At 41.6% G+C, this 21808-nt stretch overlaps 1 long non-coding RNA gene across 2 annotated transcripts in view; it reads left to right on the plus strand.

The window, feature by feature from the left end:
• The window catches only part of LOC121072828, a 47721-nt gene that overhangs the window by 15021 nt on the left and 10892 nt on the right, over positions 1–21808 (plus strand). Inside the window, exons 2-3 of one of the 2 annotated variants that reach the window (XR_005821402.1) lie at positions 9301–9499; positions 10895–11042. The exons of the other annotated variant lie outside the window; for it this stretch is intronic. This is a non-coding gene — a long non-coding RNA (uncharacterized LOC121072828). The remainder of the gene's footprint in view (positions 1–9300; positions 9500–10894; positions 11043–21808) is intronic. 2 annotated transcript variants of the gene reach the window in all.

The following is a 21808-nucleotide window of genomic DNA, read 5'->3' on the forward strand; positions in this document are numbered from 1 at the left end:
CTTTTTAGTTGTCAGCAGCAAACCCAAAAGATGGATGCATTTTACTTCTGAAAGCAGATAGTTAACTGCACAGCTATCTGCTTGTAAGAACTAAGTGAAGGTGTGAGGACTGTAACTTTCCACAACTGCAAAGCAAGGTCGAGTTTGGAAAATTGACAGCAAGTTGAACTCCTTTAATGGTGCTTATGCAGAGGTAGATGGATATTTACTGGGAAAGTTCTCGCAGTGTGCATGCAATTTGCTCATTTATAAGCTCTCTTGTTTTACAAGCACTTTGGAGCACATCTAAACATGTGCATATCAGCATGAGAAGGAGCAAACTGCACCAGTGCAAAGGGCCTCTTTAACTGTCCACAGCACGGATCATAACAACAGAAGAACTAAATCAAACCGCACCCCCAACTCAAAGAGTTGCGTAATGTATTATTCAAACAAAAAGTTTGAATGAGGTTTAATCACTTAATAAATTATGGATGAGGATTTTCCAGGATTTGCTGGGAAATGGTAAAAGAAGAAATACAGATCACGTTTGAGGAACTTGCCTTTCTGGCAGATGGTGACAGTGAAGTCAGGATATGGTAGAAAATCTAGGAGGGGGAACTGTGCTGAAGCTGCTTGGTTTGCAGTTGTGGACTTTGTTTCTGTGAGCATGCTAATTCCTTCCTTAAAGACAATTTCAATTTTTATCACTTCCCTCTTTTACTTGACAAATTACAGTATATTTATTTGTTCATTTGACAGTTCCACTGTTCATCCTTTTCAGAAGGATGCTGTGAAGCTCGCAGGAGTTCTGAACAAGCAGGAAAGGCAATGTAACAGGGTTTATAAGTAGTATATGTGAAAATATAGAGTGGCTGAGGTGATACAGTGTTTGGGAAGAAGTAGTTTTGGTATGTTTAGATACTCCTCTACAAACCCAATGTAGTCCTCCTTGGAGCTGGTTGGTTGGATCGCTTCAGACACACAACACAGTAAAGACTGCAATGGGGTGAGGGAAGGCAGAGCTGCAGTACGTGCCCTATAGCTGCTGCATTCAGAGGTGCACCAGCCTCCGTTGGCATTTAGGGTATTGTGCATTCTGCCAGATGCATTTGGATGTCTCAAGTTTTTTTTAATTTCCTCTCCATGGTAGTCCTGGTGGCTTCTAGTACCCATGCAGAGGAATGAGTGAATTGAATGGTTTCTTTATTCAGCGTGTCAAGAAAGACTGCAAATGCCTCCGCACTGAATAGCTCAACCAAAGCACTTACACTGAGGGGTTTGGTTGTCATCCTGGTCTGCTGCTCCAGTTTCTTCTGGAAAATAGTTTCTAGGCAGTCTCCCTCTTCTTCTGAGTTTAGTACCTCTTTTAGCTTAGCAAAATGCTGCTACCACAGTTGCAGATGTCTTGTTCCCCTTGAGATGGTAACTTTTTTTTCTTTCCCCTTGAGATGGTAACTTTTTTTCCTTCCAAGTCCACTCTTTCTTCACCTCTAGAAGTCATAGGTTAGTGAGGAGGGGATGGGTGCAAATGGTCAGTGTAGCAGATGTATCACAGTAGAGAGAAAAAGAAGTTGTCAAGATCAATGTTGTCAGTTGTTCTCTGAAAGGCGTGTTGTGGAAAAACTATCCAGTGGCTACAAGGTATCTTTGGCACATGTGCACAGCTCCTATTGATCACATAGGGCTGGAGTATAAACAACATCAACTGTATAGATTATGCACCAGCTGTATGGTGCTGAAACAGTTACTTATTTATCCTCCTGGTCTTACTCGTGAGTATCCCTAATGAAGCCAGAAAACAACTGGAACTGTAACATGAAGCTTTAAATGGCTGCATGGCTTACATGACTTGGATAACAGTCCTGAAAGAGGTCAAAGTCAAACACACAGAGAGGATCCATCATTTTCACCTCAGTCCTATTCCCTAAGCAGCAGGTGACCATGTAATTTATTAATGACCTTGTAACTGCTCACCTTAGTGAGCAGGACCTCTTGCAGCTGCTCTCTTCCCAAGGAATCTGCAAGAGCGAGGAACATAATTTCTGGCCGGGACTCTTTTCATTAATCTGAAGTAGTCATGTTCCTTCGTTCGGTGCTCATACCTTTAGATGATGTCAGCCTTTAAACTGTCCTTCAGAAGTGTGTGTTTATGTTAACTGTTTGTGGATTTTTTTTTTTTTTTCCAAATGGTATTCCATATTTTAAAAATAAATGTACTCTAATAGAAGATGTTTTGGATTCTCATTATTTTAAAAGAGTTCTTGGTTGGAATTGCTGTCATCTTGGTTTATCTCTGGATTAGATGGGGCTCCAAAAGGGAAATAGAAGGAATACCTAAACTGGCAATAAGACTAGAGAGCTTGAATCCATCACTGGATTCTCTGTTTTGTGTAAGCTGGATACGTGTAATGCAATGGGCCTTTCAGCTCTAGCATGGAAGAAATATTCCAATTGAATGTTTTTCATATTCTACAGCAGAGATTCTAATCTTATTATGAAATAATTTAGCTATGCTATGGAAATAGCACATATACGCTCTTCAGGTTGTGAGAAGGCATTTCAATTTTACAGATGTAAAACTGTATAAGTGCATCTGCGTGTGGTGTGATGAGTTATGGAAATTACGGGCGCTTGTGCTTGCTGCATAGGTAGACAGTTCTGCTGCCAGAAACAGAACAGTGTAAATCAAAGTTTGTGAAAATGAGTCTAGAAAATGTACGCACTTGTGTATGTTGCACCACATAATTTTGTGGCTATCCCAAGGCCCAGCTGCAGCCTAGTGTTCAGGTACAAAAGTCAAAATTCCCGTTTTCTTCTGCTGGGCAGAGGCAGCTTATAAGCACCCTTCCTCCTAGGGTACTTGCTTTGACATAGAAAGTTCTGGAAATGAATGAGTATGAATTTATAGCTTATTCACATGCAGACTCTTAGTAAATACATACCACATGCAATAATGATTTGTTGTGGGTAGCATGCCAAGCACAGTTCCTATAAGACTGTCTCAAACCACAAAGTGGGTAATTGGTGTAACAGATCTTGGAGTGCATGGGCTTTGCACCTGGCCAGTTTATGGTTTCAAGTCTCAGGGCCTCCCCGTTTGCTCTGTGTTAAGATGTCAGTGCATTGCTGAATAATTGCATGAAAAAACTGTAGCAGATATGAGCAGCTGTATGAGAAATATTGGGTTTGGATTTTTAATTTTTTTTGTGTGTGTGTTATTTTGCCAAGCATGGGCTTCTGAAGTGCTCTGTTTATTTTGCTTTAAAAGGCAGGAGGTTCTCACCTCTAGTACTGACCTAGAAGTTCAGCATCCCTGGCCAGAATTGTGGCTGAGGCATCTTATCCCTTTTATTTAGCCCATCCTCGCCCCTTGCTCTTGCTTGACCCAGGAGTCCCAGAGTGTGAGGAGCCCAAGGAACGGAGCAGAGCAGAAAAGGACAGCGGAGGTTAGGGAGAGGGACCTGGGCGCAGAAGCAGCCCCTCTGCCCTACCTGAAGGAGCCGCTGCTGGCACTGGCATCATGTAATACCGCAGTTGTCACAGAGACTATCACTACCTCCTGCTTCAGCATTGTGCTGTCACCGGATTCTTTTGAATGCCTTCTTTACATACCTAGGATTATCTATGATTTTTCTTTTTCTGTTATCTTAGCTTTCCATTTGGATAACAGAAGGAGGATTTCATTTGTCCACTGGAGTACATGCTGCTTACTCGCTGTGACTTCTGGGGCTGCGTTGAATCTAGAGCGGGCATTGCTTGTGTTTAGCACTAACCCTGTTCCAGGAAAGTTTGTTTCCTGGTTACTTCCAGTTGACACAGTATTTATATCAGAATCGGAAACTCTCCAAGGAGGTTTCAGGCAGTTCCTTACGTAAAAGGAATGAATTGCAGATGCTTGAAGACAAGAGATTTCTTTTCATGTCCCAATATTTGGTCGTTTGTCTCATGCAAGGTCTCAATTTTTGCCTCAGTCAGCACACCTCATGTGTCTGTGAAATTCTCTGTGATTGCCTAGAACTTGTCTTACCTATATCCCCTGGCTTTGAGGTCTCCGATGCCAGCAGGGTCTGCTTACAGCTCTGGACAGGCAGGAGCTGCCACCTAGCATCATCCCATCAAGGGCCAAAAAGTCATCAGCTTTTATAACAGATAAGTGGCGTGCAGGTTTTGGATAGACTTACTACATCAGCTCTGGTGTATGATTTTATGAGGACAGTTATGTTACTGCAGGCATAAATATGGACTAAGCTACTCTAATATAAAAACAAACAAACAAAAAACTTATATGTACTTTTGTCAATTAGAGATGAGAATAATTGCTTTCCTGTTTTCTTTCTTACTATCATGGGTAAGGAAGATCAAGTTTTGTTGCTGGTTGTGTTTGTTTTGCCTAGTAAGGTGAAACTTTTTGTGCTCTGTGTGGATCTAAACATCTCAGCAGGTGCAATGTAAGACTTCACAAAGACGAGACTGGTATCAGGCCGCGTGCACTGACCCAGCCCTCTCCCATGCAGTTAGAGTACCACCTTCTCCTCTTATAGAGGGCTGAACAAGCCTACTAGTGTCTCTATCTAAAACGTAGCTGTTAATTTAAAGGTGTTAACATGCACCACCTGGTCCTGTGAGGCTGGGATTAGTCAAGCATATCATTAACACTAATAACTTGTTGAATGAAAAGTAAAAATGAAAGCTGAGGAAATCTGCTAGGGCGTAATTGCTCCAAAATTAACTTTCCACTGTTTCTGCCTTATGGAATGTCCGATGTGCCAGGAAATATGAAGAGTGAATGAGCAGATGATGTATTTCTTGTCAAACTAATGAAACAAGTGTGAAGTTCATTTTTCTGCTTTTAATATTGATTGCACCTTGTTTTCTGCCCCTTGTCTCAGACCAGCCCATAGGCCAGGGCCGGCTGCACAGCAGCCGAAGCACCTTCTGCAGCTGATGTGTCCACCTCACTGCTTCTGCCACAGAATCCCTGTCACTGTAAGCCTCTGAGGAAAAAACACTCATTCTCATTTATGCCTTCAGAGATGCTTCTTAAAAGTATGTAAAAAAAAAAAAATAATGAACTACTTGGGTAAAAAAGGACATTGAAAAACCAGGGGATATCTGGTATAATCCTAATACTCACTTTATAGACCACAGAAAAAGATCTTGTTTGTTCTTATGTTGGAGAAATATAAAGGATAGATAGAAAATCCCATTATAAGTCTTTGTTGTTGTTTTGTCATGGCTTCACTCTACACTGCCTCTGAGGGAACACCTTTCAGGAAGGTGGCTTTAGCTCTGCAGCACAAATGACATGGTGATGATTGTTGCAGGTGGTGCATGTTCCTGCCATTGCCAAATTCCAGCTTTGATAATGGCACAGTTATGTATTGCCATAACACCAAAAGCATTTTTCCCATCCATCTGCAATGATTTTAGTAAATGAATGCTACAGAGAAATGGTATATAACAGATTTATTCAGGTCCAGAGAAAGAAAAACAGTACTCAAATGAGCCTATTTTTTGGTTAAATTCATTTTGAATTAATGAAAACTCTCTTACAAAATATCTTTATTGACAGAATTTGTACAGAAAAATATAAAACCTGTTGAGTCTCTGGGTTCTGGAAACCCATCGAGGTTTTCTAGACAGGGAAAAATGTTTGGTTTAGTTGCATTGAGGGGAAAAAAAAAGGAATTTGTTTAATGCCACTTCTAGTGAATATGAAATTACTGAACCTTCTATCTGTATTTATAGTTTGCTTTTATGTACTCACTGATGGATTTTGAATGGAGGACAGGGTAGTGAGTGAAAGTTAAATGGTTTTTGAGCTGTTAAATGGTCTGTGTTCATCTTTCCCTTCTTGGGTTCAGAGAAAAGGAGAGTAAGTTAATATCATGTTTAAAAACAACCACTCATTTCTAGCATTATCTACTGTTTTGAGAACTAGGAAATTGTCAAGCATAGATTGCTTTCAATGAAAGAGATGCACACGTGTTTTCCCTAGTTGGAAAGTAGGGGTGCAGGCTGTTGTCCCTTGCTAGTGAGGGTCGGAAGCATCTGCAGAAAAACTCTGTGTTCTGGTTAATTGCTGGTGCAATGTCCTCCATGCTATTCGTTTTGCTTCCAGTGTGAACATGTGCATTTTGGCTATATTTATATCAAAACATAGCAAAGTGCAGATGACAAACATCCACGCTGAGGCACAGCACAGGAAGGGGTCATGCTTTTCAGCCAGATTATTCCTAGGTCACCAGTGACTTGAATGAAGATGTCAGTATCCCACATCTGTTTTTGTATCTTTCCAGATGTCTTGAGGTGAGATAAGAGGATTCATGCAGCTAAGAAAAAAACTTATCTGTATTGTGTTCTTTGTGTGCCAGCTAAAAAAGTATCAGGCCTCCCCTGGCAAACTTCATGCTATGAAGAAGTTTCACTTGGCTTGAACTTACCTATATTTAGTAAAGAATATAACAATATACTAGAAATAATATCCTTTAACTTTTTTTAAAACCTTTTCCCTTGGTGATCTGAAAATATGACTGTGCTGCAAATGTTGCCAAAATTATGATTCCCCTAAAAATCTTTGGAGAAGAACTGACAGTGACAACTAATATCCCCAGTAAAAAATTGTGGTTTGGCTTTGATTTGTGGTTGACTGTGGCTGGAGTGGCAGCTGGAGGTGCAATTTGCAGAAGTACTTCCAGAATTGCCATTCATTTTCAGTTGCAGTTGGACAGTTTGAACTAGGTTCAGGCTTGGCTTGATTCTCTATTTTAACACACCTGGATCTTGTACTTTTTTTGCACTTGAAAGGTTCTCTTGTTCTCTCCACCATCATAGTTATGTGATGGTAATTCTTTCAGAAAGGATGGCTCTAGAAGGCCAATAAATAAATAATTCATGGTGTACCCCCTGAAGATCTGCTTTCTGGATAGCTTGAAGGCTGTACGTTAGCAGGAGGCTTGGGTTACATTGGGACACTTTTAAACAGACGGTCACACTTTTAAAATGAACAATTGTTTTTTATCATAATAGCAGCCAGCCTGAAGGACTAATAAATTCCACTGAGTTACCAGAGATATAGCTTAGTCTACCTGGAATCCATAATGAATTTTTAATCAGACTATTATGGCTCCATGGTACCTGCATATTCCGTTGAAAGCCTGAAAACCATCCTGTTATAATTCAATAGAAATCTAAAGAGTCATATATCCTCCTTGGGTTTCTTGAGCTTATTTTCTTGGCTTGTCATAACTCCCAGAGACTGGGGAAAAGGCCTCACTCTTTTCAACCTGCTTCTGTAATTATTTGCTTTCCCTCACTGAATTTTTCCCCATCAGTAAACTCTTTGTTCCCTCTCTTGCCCTGTAACAATTTGGGTGCTTGTTGTTTTGAAAATCTATTTGGGAAAGTAACCCTCCAACCCGAGTGGTGGATACTAAGTAAGGTTGTATCTACTCTATCAAGTACTGTGACAATTTTTAAAGGAAGGTCAATGGACCTGGCATCCACACTGCTCATTTCAGGCTTTTTTTTTCCTTATAACGAGATCTAGTTTTGCTATCTAGACTACATGCCCTCTAGCAGTCAGAGCATGTTTCAGCACAGGTTTGTATTAGGGCACATTGTATGTGCTTTGACACGTGAATAAAAACAGGGCAAGGGAGAACAGTCACAAGATTTACAACAGGAATATTAAAACGCTAAATTGTTGATATAGCTGCTCTCTAGGTGCATCTACCTGAGATCAGTGCATGAACTAGACTGTTCCTGTGGCTTGGTCTGGAGAGCAGACACAGTATGCTTGTATTTATTCTGTGATGGTCTCAGGACTAATGGCAAATTCCTGCCTTTCCCTCTCCCATCCATTCAGGATGGATTACAGCAGTTTTCCCTCTTGTATGGGTTTCTTCAGTTACATAACTCCTTGTTTATTTAGTTGTTGTTGTTTTTTTTAATGCTTTCTCCCCTGTGGAGGTTGAAAGGCTCTCAACTGAGCATTACTGTTACCAAAGTTTCAAAATGCTAAGATGTCCCTCCACTGTTTTTGCAGAGCTCAGAATACTATACGAATGGTTGTCATATTGGCATTCCAGTAATCACAGAACATTTCCATGCTGTGGTACCCTGAACAGTTTGTCTTCACTCATACTTCTATGTTTCGTCCATTACGTAGCTTATTTATCCCTTCTGCAAGGCTTCCAAAGAGGTCCATGCTACTAGTAGTGGCCCAGCTTAGTTCCGATTACCACTTATTCTCCTGGAATGGAATCAGAACCATGCTTTATGTGATGCAGAACACGAAACAGCCATCAAGTCAGGATTTTGTTGGTGGGGTGGGTCAAGTTACAACTAGCAAGGGTAAAAGAAAATGACCCTATGTCATTCTCTTCTCTTCAGGTTCTAAAAGTAATGTTGTTATTTAATGATCCTCAGCTGAATGGTACTCCAGAACTACTAAGTATTTTATCAGTATAGCCGACTGTGTAAAACCAGCTCTGTAGTTACTTAAACTTGCACCAACTGAACAACTTGACCGTGGATAACAGTGGCACCACGGCAGGCACAGCCAGCCAAAGCTCTGACCTAGAATTTTGTACTCCGGCCACTAAACCACATAGCAACAGTTTGATGAGTGTTCTTTCACAATGGGGATGCTGGAAATACATTTGCTCCTTGAAAAAATGTTCTGCATTTGGGATGCAAAGTTCTACCCTGCCTTTTCCTCTGAAACAAGAACAATGTACAGTAAAAAATAATAAAAAAAAATCCTAGACAGCTCGTCCACTTCTGAATTTTTGCTTTGTCCTCTTTAGAGGGTTGACTAAAATCCGGACACATGATGAATATTTCTCCTTCAGGTCATTGAACTGTTTACCTTTGAGCTAGCTTCTGCCTCTTTCTAATGAGCTGATGTGGCTGCTAGAAGTGCTGGCACTCCCCAGGACTGGGAGGACAATGTCTTCTGAACTGGTCCCTTACCCTGCTTTGCAACACAAGCTTTAGGGGAATGGTTTTCACTGTTTATTGACACTGGGATTAAGAATGACTGTCTTTTGAGTGGCAGGCACTACTGGGGACCTGTAAAAGTCTCCCTTTGAGTTTTTCCTTTCTTTTCATGCTGTTCAGACAGTGTTGTAAAGTTGTGCCTCTGTTAAGAGTGAGAAACAACAGTACTGCAAAGGAGTGACTTTAAAGAGCCTGGCTGTCTTTTGGCACCTGGTTATTCAGGACGGGATGCGTTTAAAACCTTAAGCCCCCCCGTCCAGCTGTCTGTGGAATACTTGTGAAAAACAAAAATAATGCTTTTCCTATTTTTCCTAGGGCCAGCTGTGTCTGTTACAGTCAAGTAACTAAACGGTGTAATCTAGCGCTGATATCCTTTCAAGCTAAACTGATCACCAAGGGAAGGAAAACCAAAATGCTCAGCCATGGCTTGGACTCTGGGCAGTGACTTGGGTTTGCTTGGCCACGCGTGTGCTTGTGGCTTTCAAGCATCTGCCCAGGCTCTGACGTCCCAAGGGTAAGACAGTAATTTATTACAAGCTTTGCACTTTAAACAGTTATTCATGTAAAGTTCTACTGTTAGTGTCCAACTTCTCTTGCAGCTATGTAGGTACAGGCCTTGTTAGAAAGGGCTATTGCTATATCTCTGGGATATTATTTAAAACTAAAAACTATATATGTTAAAAAAAAAAAAAAGTAAACCATCCTAGCTTGTGGTGAGTGCTTTGTTTGCAAACTGTTTTGCTACATCTTACCTGGAATATCTCCAGCTCCCTTTTTTGTAGCAGCTGCTTGTGACATATTCCCAGAACTAATAAGCCGCCCTTTCTTCCAACAAGAGAAAGGCTCTGGGTCTGCCATAATTGCTCCCAGCATCCTGACTCTACCTGGAGTGCTTCCATCTCCTGGAATGAGTCCAGCGTCTGCTCTGCAAACCACAGTGTGCAGAGCTTTGGTTGTTAAAAATACTGAAGACTTACTTTCTCAAATGTACCTGCATAAGAGTTCAAGCCTTGACAGTTCTTAGTAGTATATGACACAGTTTTATTTGTTTTTGACTTCACACTTGATGCCCATTAACACTTCAATTTAAAAATGTATCTTACGAGGTTGATAAATCTTTTCTTTAATAATCCTAAGCCTTGTCTTCTTGCATAATAGCATTTTAAGTATTTATTGTGTATTTCAATAGAAGCCACCATAGCATGTACTTTTCCTCTTGATTCCTCCTTGCTTCTCTACTTCTCTTTAGATGAGAGTTGCTTTATGCGCGTTTACCCTGGCAGATTTGGTATAAGTATTTCCAGATTTGTATTTCCAAGTAATTTTTGCATATATATAACAATGGCAACGTTGAAATTCCAAGCAAAAAGTGCTATGTAGCTGAAAAGCTTGTTATAACTTTATAGCAGAGCAAAACTGCCAGCTTTTGCCTAAAAGCAGGAGTTTGAGAAATGCGAACGTGTACATTACAGCAGGAATTAGATCTGCTGCCCACACAACCAGCATGCGTGAGTGTGGCTAGGTAGGTGCTGCAGTCCTGGAGGCATCGGTGCTGTGCGGGCTGCTTGCTGCTGCACCTCCTCTCGGCTTGACCTTGGCACTGGGCTTCCACATATGGGAAATGGCTTGAGGCACTCTGTTTCCAAATTTCTTTCTCAAAAGGATAACAGGTAACTGAGAACGTAGTACGTTGTTTCTGCCAGTTGCAGGCTGGAAGTGAACCGACAACCTGGCTCTTAAGTTCAGAGGTGCTAGCCCTGTCAAACATTTTTTTTTCTTTTTAAAGAGCACAGACCAAAACCAGTTTAGTAAGTTATTAGTTATATGCTGTGTTACTAAAGCATTGAATTTGCTTAATTTTCGTATTTTCTCTTTTCCATTTAATTGCTGCCTGCTATGTTGTCATCAGCATCTTCATTGGCATAGCGAAGTCCTGGCCTGCTCAGCACACCTACTGGGGCTGGAGTAGGCTTGAACACGTGAGGCATTTGTGCGGTGTGAAGCTGTGTGCCTGGACTGGCCTCGCAGGATGCATGGTGTTTTTCTGTCAGTTGGATGTAAATCATTGTCTGCATGTAGGCTCTGCTGAGAAGCCTTGGGAGAGAACAGAACTGAAATGCACTTTTCGTCAACTCTCTGCATATTCATATACATCTGTGTACTCAGAAAAATACCCAGTGATTTACACTGCCAACAAAAACAGTTGTATATGATGAATAGCCAGTCCTTGCTATATACTGCTCCCATATGATCTACAGCATAAAAAATATTTGTAGAAGGGACTTGGCAAATAACTTTGAGAAATTAATACATGTGGAAAAAGCTGTGACAAAATTTAACAACAAAAAAACATTTGAATCAATTACCGTGTTTTACTTGGGAAATCCTTTACTTTAGAACTCTTTCATTTCACAACTGTGCTGCTTTCCAATCTTTCATAAATGTATCAGTAGTATAATTCATAAATAGAATTTTTTTCTGGTATTCATTTTTCATATTTGTGGAAGAGTAGATTTCATTTTATTATTATTTCTCCCATAAAAGGAATATGCATTTATATCTCTGTTTACATGTGTGTGCTCACAGCTAGTTATTTTCCTTCTTAATGTTTATGAGAACTCTTCACAATGCCTTTTGAAAAGCACACAAACTCTATTGTTGCCTGTTCTGTTAACTTAACGTATTCAAATAGATGAAGGAGGGAGCAGATTTTCTTTAAAGAAGCCATGCTGCTTTCAGCAGTTTGCGCTTGCTGTATCAATGTTGGATTGTGCTGACCTTAATAACTTTTTGCTAGTTTCCCTCTAGATGTTCATGGTTATTATAAATCATTCCTTTATTATAGACTACAGTCGGTACAGTACGCTCTACATCTTTGAATTGACTGAAGGTATACACTCTGACAGACTTTCTGCAAGTACACATAGTACTGCATCTGACTGACCTTTTTATGACACAAATCAAGAGAGCGTTAGAAAATAGACTCAGGGTTTAAAAAAAGGTGTTTTAATCGCCAGTAGGAAAACAGTATTGGAACGGTGCATCCCAGTCGTTTGCTTTGGCCAGTGGTTATTTAGGGCCCAGTGATTCTGTTGCTTGCTCTACATGGGCAGTGAGTTAATATCCTGGAAGTTTTTTGATGGTCTGTCAGCAGTTCTTACAGATATTCCTTCCCAGTTTTCACTCAACATAAAATATGGTGTAAGTGTAATGGGCTGTGGTGAGTTTTTTGTTTGTTTTTTATTTTCAGTAATTTAGGATTAGGTCAGATTGTGTGAAAAATGATGTACATATATGACCAAAAACTTGTTTTCTAATTTGACAGGAAAAGATTTTACTACAGACAAATTTATTTTATATTGTTTTCATTTGATTGTCTTGTCCAATATCTGATATATTGGATTTTGAGATTTAGCTCAAGTTACCTCTTCTTCAAGAATTTGTCTGACCCCCCCTTGAATTTGCTCTTAATCTGTGGATTTCTAGGAATATGGAAGGGAATTTGTTATTCACATGACTCTGTGCCTGACCTGTTTTATTTTCTTTCTTTGCATGTTTTGCTCTACAGTTTTGAAAATAGTCACAGGCTAAATCTCCTAGACATGTCCTCCAGTGAACGCTACAAAAGCCTGAAATTTTAGCTACAAATTTCAAACACTGCTAAATTGCATGCACATTGAGATGAAGGGGGATTAGTTTAGTTTAATTTCTTGAGTGCATAGGTCAACGGAGGTTATGTAGGAGGTAGAGAAGTAAGGCGTATATACTCATCCTTCGGCCAAGTCACAATGCAGCTTGTATGGACAGCAACATGGTAGATTTTTCTCCAGTCAGTAAACCACTAACCTTAGTCTCACTCTTATAGTACCACACTTCTCCAGTGTGAAAAGAAAGACATATATTTCTAACAGTGTTTGGTACACAGCACCTACACAGCCTTGTGACTGTACCAAATGAATGCACAGGCCCTTGAGATTTTGAGTTCTTGACCACCCAGTTTTCCTGAAATTTCCATCTTTAACTGTCATTATGGTAGTAGCAAATAGACTATGAAAATATGTATTTAAATATTTTGGCCAAAAATACTGCACCCATTTCTATAAATCTCTTAAGCACGCTGTTAAATATTTGTTAATGCAGTGTAATCCTCTTGTAATTACCTATAGCTCTTGCTGATGTGTCCTTCTAAGATAGCAGAAATTTCTTGCTTACATTTTACTTTGCTGGAGAAATGCAAGTAATTTCTGTTTGCAAGTAAAATCAAAACCAGGGTGAGTATAGATCAGTAGTTATGATGTAGAGAACTGAATTGTGGTGTCAGTAGCATGTGCTGATGCATGATTGTTACTGTTCTTATACTGCTGCATTAACAATTTAAAAAAATATATCTATTTAGTGCTCTGCATGATGTTTAAAGCACTGTGTGTTAGTAAAGCCTGCTGTTTGGAATGAGTTTCCTATCAACACTAGACCTAATTTTGTTAGTTTTTGAGCAAAAGTCAGGATTTGGGAATGTTATCTCCTTTACATTTGGATAACAAGTCTGCAGGGCATCTTTATCTATCTCAGAAGGTAGTTATATCTAGATTTATTACTGCCTGTAAAGAAAATGTGAGAAATGCAAGATCTTGTAGGAGCGCTCTCCAGAAGTCTGAGTTTTCAGAACTCTTGTTTTGGCTATTTTTCCACTTTCTATTCAATGTCCAAACCTCTTTCCTTCTTCTGGGAATTTGTTTTCATCGCTGCACTTGCCGATACTTTAGTTTTCCCCCAAAAGAGCTTGATGATAAACCTAGAAATTTTAAACATTTCAGCTGCTGAAATTTCTTCTTAGAAATGAAACTTTAAAAAGTATGTTATTGCTTGGATTAAGAAGGGTGGCACTGTTGCCTAGAGAGCTCCCATAAATACAGTGTTGAAGCATCTCAAAGGAAAATGCACACTGGGAAAGAAGTCAACAGCGATCCGTTGATTTCTTGCTACACTTCTGAACTGTGTGTCTGTTTTCAGCTTATAAATGAATCAATACACAGTAAAGTTGTGATCTTGAAGAATAGTTACTGGTATGCTGCAGCACTTGTTGCAGTTAGGGCAATAGATGAGAGTTGGGAAGAGCTGTGCTCCTGTTACTCATTCACAGAATCACAGAATCGTCTAGGTTGGAAGAGACCTCCAAGATCACCCAGTCCAACCTCTGTCCTAATACTAACAAGTCCTCCACTAAACCATATCACTAAGCTCAACATCTAAACGTCTCTTAAAGACCTCCGGGATGGCGACTCAACCACTTCCCTGGGCAGCCCATTCCAATGCCTAACAACCCTTTCAGTAAAGAAGTTCTTCCTAATATCCAACCTAAACCTCCCCTGGCGCAACTTTAGCCCATTCCCCCTCGTCCTGTCATCAGGCACGTGTGAGAATAGACCAACCCCCACCTCGCTACAGCCTCCTTTAAGGTACCTGTAGAGAGCGATAAGGTTTCCCCTGAGCCTCCTCTTCTCCAGGCTAAACAACCCCAGCTCCCTCAGCTGCTCCTCATAAGACTTGTTCTCCAGACCCCACACCAGCTTCGTTGCCCTTCTCTGGACTCTCTCGAGCACCTCCATGTCCTTCTTGTAGCGAGGGGCCCAAAACTGAACACAGTACTCGAGGTGCGGCCTCACCAGAGCCGAGTACAGGGGGACAATCACTTCCCTAGACCTGCTGGCCACGCTGCTTCTTATACAAGCCAGGATGCTGTTGGCCTTCTTGGCCACCTGAGCACACTGCTGGCTCATATTCAGCTGCCTATCAACCAGTATTCCCAGGTCCTTCTCTGCCAGGCAGCTTTCCAACCACTCATCTCCCAGCCTGTAGCTCTGCTTGGGGTTGTTGCGCCCCAGGTGCAGGACCCGGCACTTGGCCTTGTTGAACCTCATACAGTTGGCCTCAGCCCATCGGTCCAGCCTATCCAGATCCTCCTGCAGAGCCTTCCTTCCCTCGAGCGGATCGACACACGCACCTAACTTGGTGTCATCTGCAAACTTACTGAGGGTGCACTCAATCCCCTCATCCAGGTCATCGATAAAGATATTAAAGGGGACTGGCCCCAGCACTGAGCCCTGGGGGACTCCACTAGTGACTGGCCTCCAACTGGATTTGGCTCCATTCACCACAACTCTTTGGGCCCGGCCATCCAGCCAGTTCTTAACCCAACGAAGCGTACGCCAGTCCAAGCCACGAGCAGCCAGTTTCTTGAGGAGAATGTTGTGGGAAACGGTGTCAAAAGCCTTACTGAAGTCAAGGTAGACCACATCCACAGCCTTTCCCTCATCCACCAAGCGTGTCACTTTGTCATAGAAGGAGATCAGGTTCGTCAAGCAGGACCTACCTTTCATAAACCCATGCTGACTGGGCCTGATCGCCTGGTTGCCCTGCAAGTGCCGCGTGATGACATTCAAGATAATCTGCTCCATGAGCTTCCCTGGCACTGAGGTCAAACTAACAGGCCGATAGTTCCTTGGGTCTACCCTCCGGCCCTTCTTGTAGATAGGCGTCACGTTTGCTAGCCGCCAGTCGACTGTGACTTCCCCTGATAGCCAGGACTGCCAATAAATGATGGAAAGCGGCTTGGCCAGCTCCTCCGCCAGTTCTCTCAGTACCCTCGGGTGGATCCCATCCGGCCCCATCGACTTGCATACATCCAAGTGCTGTAGCAGGTTGCCAACCATTTCCTCGTGGATAGCGAGGGCCACATCCTGTTCCCCATCCCCTTCCACCAGCTCAGGGTACCGGGTATCCAGAGAACAACTGGTCTTGCCGCTAAAGACTGAGGCAAAGAAGGCATTGACTACCTCAGCCTTTTCCTCATCTTTTGTAACTAAGTTTCCCCACACATCCAGTAAAGGATGGAGATTCTCCTTAGTCCTCCTTTTGGTGTTGATGTATTTGTAAAAACGTTTTTTGTTATCTTTAACGGCAGTAGCCAGATTGAGCTCCAGATGAGCTTTGGCCTTTCTAATTTTGTCCCTGAACAGCCTCGCAACAGCCTTATAGTCCTCTTGAGTAGCCCGCCCTCTTTTCCAAAGATTATAAACCCTCCTTTTTCTCCTAAGCTCGAGCCACAACTCTCTGTTCACCCAGGCCGGTCTAGTTCTGCGCCAGCTCGTCTTTGGGCACGTGGGGACAGACCGCTCCTGAGCCATTAAGATTTCCTTCTCGAAGAGTCCCCAGCCTTCCTGGACTCCTTTGCCCTTCAGAACCTCCTCCCAAGGGACTCTGCCAACCAGTGTCCTGAACAGCTCAAAGTCAGCCCTCCGGAAGTCCAAGACAGCGGTTTTACTGGTCCCCTTCCTGACTTCACCAAGAATAGAGAACTGAACCATTTCGTGGTCACTCTGCCCAAGACAGCTCTCGACCACCACATCTCCCACCAGTCCGTCACTGTTTGTGAACAGAAGGTCTAGCGGGGCACCTCCCCTGGTAGGCTCTCTAACCAGCCGTGTCAGGAAGCTATCTTCCATGCTCTCCAGAAACCTCCTAGACTGCTTTCTCTGGGCTGTGTTGTGCTTCCAGGATATGCCTGGGAAGTTGAAGTCCCCCATGAGAACAAGTGCTGACAATTTCGTGGCTTCTGCCAGCTGCCTGTAGAACTCCTCATCCGTCTCCTCATCCTGGTTCGGCGGTCTATAACAGACCCCCACCAGTATGCTTGCCTTGTTGGCCTTCCCACTGATCCTAACCCACAGAGACTCAACCTTATTCCCAGCCTCAAGTTCCTCAACATCAAAACACTCTCTAATATAGAAAGCCACACCACCACCCATTCTGTGCTGCCTGTCCCTTCTGAAGAGCCTATAGCCAGACATTGGAGCACTCCAGTCATGAGAGTGGTCCCACCACGTTTCCGTGATGGCAACCAAGTCATAGCCTGCCTGCTGCATGATGGCTTCCAGCTCCTCTTGTTTATTACCCATGCTGCACGCATTAGTGTAGATGCACTTCAGTTGGGCCATTGCCTTCTTCCCCGGCTTTGCCATTGTTCCCCCTGGTACAGCTCCAACAAGCCTAATTTCAGCCCCATCCCCCTTCTTTCCTAGTTTAAAGCCCTCTCAACGAGCCCTGCCAGCTCCTGGGCTAGGATCCGTTTTCCCCTTAGAGATAGGGACCCATCTGCGGTCACCAGGCTGGGTGCTGAGTAAAGCGCCCCATGGTCAAAAAAAACAAAATTTCTGTGTTGGCACCAGCCTCTGAGCCACGTGTTTATCAGGTGGGCTTTCCGTGTCCTCTCGGTACTCCTCCCTGCCACTGCAGGGATAGACAAAAACACCACCTGTACTCCCGCTGCATCCACTAACCGTCCCAGTCCCCTAAAGTCCCGTTTGATAGCCTTCAGGCTTCTCTCTTCAATATCATCATCATATCATTCAGCTCAGACCTACTCCATGGTCTTAGGAAAGTCCCTTTCCTTCTTTGGCTTCTCACTTCTGTTGTCCCCTTTTTCTAGTTAGACTGTCTGACTAAGTTATATGGGACTGTCTTTTGTCCTGTGTTTTGCCAAACACAGCACAAGGCCCAGCTGGATCGTCCGCTGGATCCCTTCTATCTGTGTAGATCCATCTATTTTGTCCATTGCTGTAGTCCTATAGGTGGGTTTTTACGACCAGGAATGATCACTGTATGTAGAAAATGATCACATCATGTGTTGATGGGATCTCTGAAGTCACCATTCTCCTTCTTGAACTGCAGCTGTTTTGTTCTCTTGCACTCTGCTTTTGATGAAGAGAAGGTTATCAAGTGTCTTCATAGTTTAAATTTTCCTCCCTACATTGAGGCTGAACACAGGAGTTCAAATAAGTTTAGATGTTTGGGAAGACTAAGCATAAAATCTTCCACTGAGAACATCCCGTTTTGAAATCAATTTCATATCTACCATGCATAGTAGTCACATGCAAAATGCTGTTGTGCATCACTGGGTACATCAGTATCGGTCTGATTGGACAGAATTGGGAAATAGGGCAGCTTTGTGGCATGCTGCTTCTGCTCAGAGCTGTTGTCAGTGATCTCTAGCTATGCCATGTGGTTTGCACAGTAGCTGCTGTAAAGAAACAACAAGTAGAGAAGAGAAGAATTTGGAGGTGGCACCAGACAACAGTGCAGCAAACGCTTACAGTGAAAAAGAGACAGCTTTACTGGGGAGTGTCATCTGCAGTACATGCAGCAGATATTTCCTAGCAGGAGCATGATTATGGAAAAAAATGTGACTTTAAAAAAGGGTAATATGTTGGTTGTAATGCAGACAGAGGAGCAGGAGGGAAAAATGAGCCGCTTGCTGAAGTTTTCAAGCAGATTAATTCTTCAGCTTGACAAATTTAGCTGAAGTATTTTCACAGTGTTTGAAAAGCCACAGTCAGTGGTGAACGAATAAAATGTGCTCCTTGCAGACAAGTAAAACAAATGAAAAGCCCGCGACTGATCAGTTCTTGGTCCAATTTTAAACAGTCAAAGGAACAGAGTATGAATCTGCATCTGACCTGGAAAGTGCCAGTGTCTGCCCTGGCTGATGTTTCTGAAACAAATAGCAGAATCAAGGTCACAAATCACCAAGTGGAAAAATATGACTACCAAAAGAAATAGGGAATGCTGTGTATTGTGCCCAGAAAATTGTGTTTGCCTTTTGGTAGACAAATGTATGCTTTGAGGGGTTGCCTTCACCCATATACCTCTTCATTGCCTCTCATTTGGCTATTACATTGCGTAGAGGAAAACTTTTAGGTGTGTAAGGAGATTTCATGATGGAATCCCAGCTATTTCGAAGCTCAGATGCATATTACCCTGTGTCAGCAGTAGTATATAGCTTTGTGCAGGCACAACAGATCTGATGATCATAGATTTGATGTTGTAGTTTCTGTGAGTGTTTTCCAGCAAGTTTTATTGATGTGCGTACCTTTCAATGTACTCAATATTTTTCTCGGGAAGGAATAGAACAAAAAAAATCCTTGTTATATGACTCTGTCAGTTGTCTACAAAAAGACTTAATTAGTTGACCGTTCAGCCCTTCAGACGTGGCTGGAACATGGTACAATTCCCTCTGGCTTGCGTTTTAGCGCTGTGTTCAACTGTTTATTTCTGTGCACTCATATTTCTTCCCTTCCACTGCTGCAAAGTAGCAACCTTATTAAAAATATACTTGATGCTACTGGATGCCTCAGTGGATAATCGGGTTTTGTGTAGAAGTGTGTCAAAACCTTCACCTCAAATGCTGTGAGGAAGATCTAACTCTAAAATGTTTATTCCAACTAAGTCTAGTATGCAAGCTACTGAATTTTCCTAAGAATTCTAATATCTTCGGCTAAAAATGTCTTCTTGATCTGAAAAAGAACACAACAGAGGTAAGGTATCAACCATTTCTTTTGTAGTCAGTTCCAGCGGTTAATAATCCTTTCTGTATTAAAAGTAGCCTCACTTTTTATTCTTTTTATTCTTTTTGATAGTTTTTTATTCTGCTTATACACAGAATGCAACTACTTGATGTATATGAAGAAAAATGTAAATCAAAGCCTGCCCAGAAACATTTCTGCTGCAAACTGCTATAGGAAGTCTATCCTGAGGCACCAGGGTACAAATTACTGGCGGACATCCTAGCAGCCCTTCTGGCGAGATGGTTTTTGTAGGGGGCCCTAGGGGGATGCTCATTCAAATTTCTTCCAAGTGTGTGGCTGGATAGTCATAGAACCAGGATTTTGGCTAGCTCTTCTAACTACTGGCTCTTAACAAATTACTTGAGGTAATTTGTTGATTTGGTTGAGTATTTAACTGGTTGGGGCAGGAATACTGGAAGATGTAATGCAAAGGGTAAAAATGACAGCACAGCTGTGCAAATAATGCTAAGATGTTCTTCATGTCCTCTCCTCACTGATTTGTATCCCCTCCTCCACATGGCCGGAGAATGCAGTAAGTTGTATGTATGTGTATTTCTGCACACTTGATGTGCATAAATATAGTTCTAACATGGATTATTATGAGATAATTTATTAATGATAGTTTGAAGAGCACACTCAATCTGTTACAGCCTTTAGGGCATCAGCAGTAGTTTGAGGGTCCAAGAGGATTCTGAACTATGATCAGCATGACACATGCCAGTAGGTATATCTTAATCAGAGGAACTGCCCTGGGGCTATTTTTAGTGTGGCTATCGGATGTCTTAGGATGGAAAATTGCAGAGCTCTGTTTCAAAAGATTCTACAAAGCCCGAGAGGATGACCTTAAAATATAAGCAGGTTTTTAAGACTGCGCCAAGCATGAATACATTGTAAGAAAGATGAAGGGCAATTTTTGCCCTTCATGTCATGCAGAAGAGGGAGAGGGGAAGATGCTTTCCCCAAAGTGTAGTAAGCCATAAATTCTTTAGTTATTGTTTCAGGGTTTCTTCATTTCTTTTTCTCATTGTTCATAGGGCACAGTCCTAATACCTTCCTATTAACACCTGTATCATATAATTCCCTACTATTTTAAGCCTTGGCTGTGCAGATTGAGCTGGTGCGTTACTGCCACGTAGAGTTCAGTGCCAGCTACTGTATGTTTTTTATAATCTTTTGTACACTTAATGGTAATCAAGAGACCCTTACACAGGATTGCTTTCACTTATCATGCAAATAAATGGATGGCATTTTATTCTTTCTTACTTATATGCACAATCCAACTAATACTATTCCTAATGTGCAGCTACAAAAACTCCAGTAGAAAGTATATACAATAATTGCCACATTTATTTGAAATATAGCATGCATATACATATACAAATGCATAGACACATACCTTGTTCAACTACACTGAATTGCAAGCTACTGAAGAAACATATGCTTAAGATTGTAATGTGAGAACTAACTATGCTGCAAAGCATGACACGTGGCTCCATGTTCTTAATTTTAGTAGTATCTAATCTCTCTGTGGCAGTAATGCACCAGCTCAGTTTCCACAGTCAGGTGTAACTTCTTGTTTATGTCTGCCCTCACTACATGAGAGTAGGAAAAAAAAAAAAGATTTCTTTGAAATTCCTTCCCAAACTCATATAAAAGTGCATATGAAAATGCTTGCTTGGAATGAAAAAACATGTCAGTTTATTTGAGGATAGAATTTAAATATTCTCTTGATTTACCAGTACCATATCATTGGCTATATTCTCTGGAATATGCTGGTGTTGGTTTTCTGAGTTTCAATACCTGCCTTGGATATGGAGAAAATTTTATTTTTTTTTCTTTTTGAAGTAATGGTCTTAACAACTGGGTGGCTGCACACCTCTAGTTCCGCACAGAAGTTTTAATAGCTTAGTTGTCTGGTACCCATGCAACAATTGAACAAAATTTTATTTTGGTCTAGAAAATAATTGAATAAAACAAAACACAGATATTGGTGACTGGCAGCAAAATGTTATGTGAAAGCATCTGTAGTCTGACATACGTGCATGTTGCTTTACCAAGTGCAGTTGGAGACTGCATTGCCTGAGGTTTACAGGTGGTAACGCATAAGGTTACGGGCAGGTCAGACCATGTAGCATCCTAACTTTAGTTTATATGTTACCTTTTTTTACTATTTGTAGTATTAAAAGGGGTTATAGGATTGTAACTGTTTGTTTTATTACCTAGCTGGGTCCTCTCTAAAAATCATACATTTCAAGACGGTAATGTGATCTCTGTTTCCTGTTCAAATTCTTTTACCATGCTCCCTAGCTAAAATCTTTGGCTCTTTCCTGTTTCAGGCAGTGCTGTGTACGGCAACTGTACGTATTTGTAAGTTTGCTGTTCCCTACCCTGAAGACTTCGTCGATTAAATGTTAGCACTTCTT

Source organism: Cygnus olor, chromosome 7 (genome assembly GCF_009769625.2).
Source record: "Cygnus olor isolate bCygOlo1 chromosome 7, bCygOlo1.pri.v2, whole genome shotgun sequence".
Taxonomy (NCBI): Eukaryota; Metazoa; Chordata; class Aves; order Anseriformes; family Anatidae; genus Cygnus; species Cygnus olor.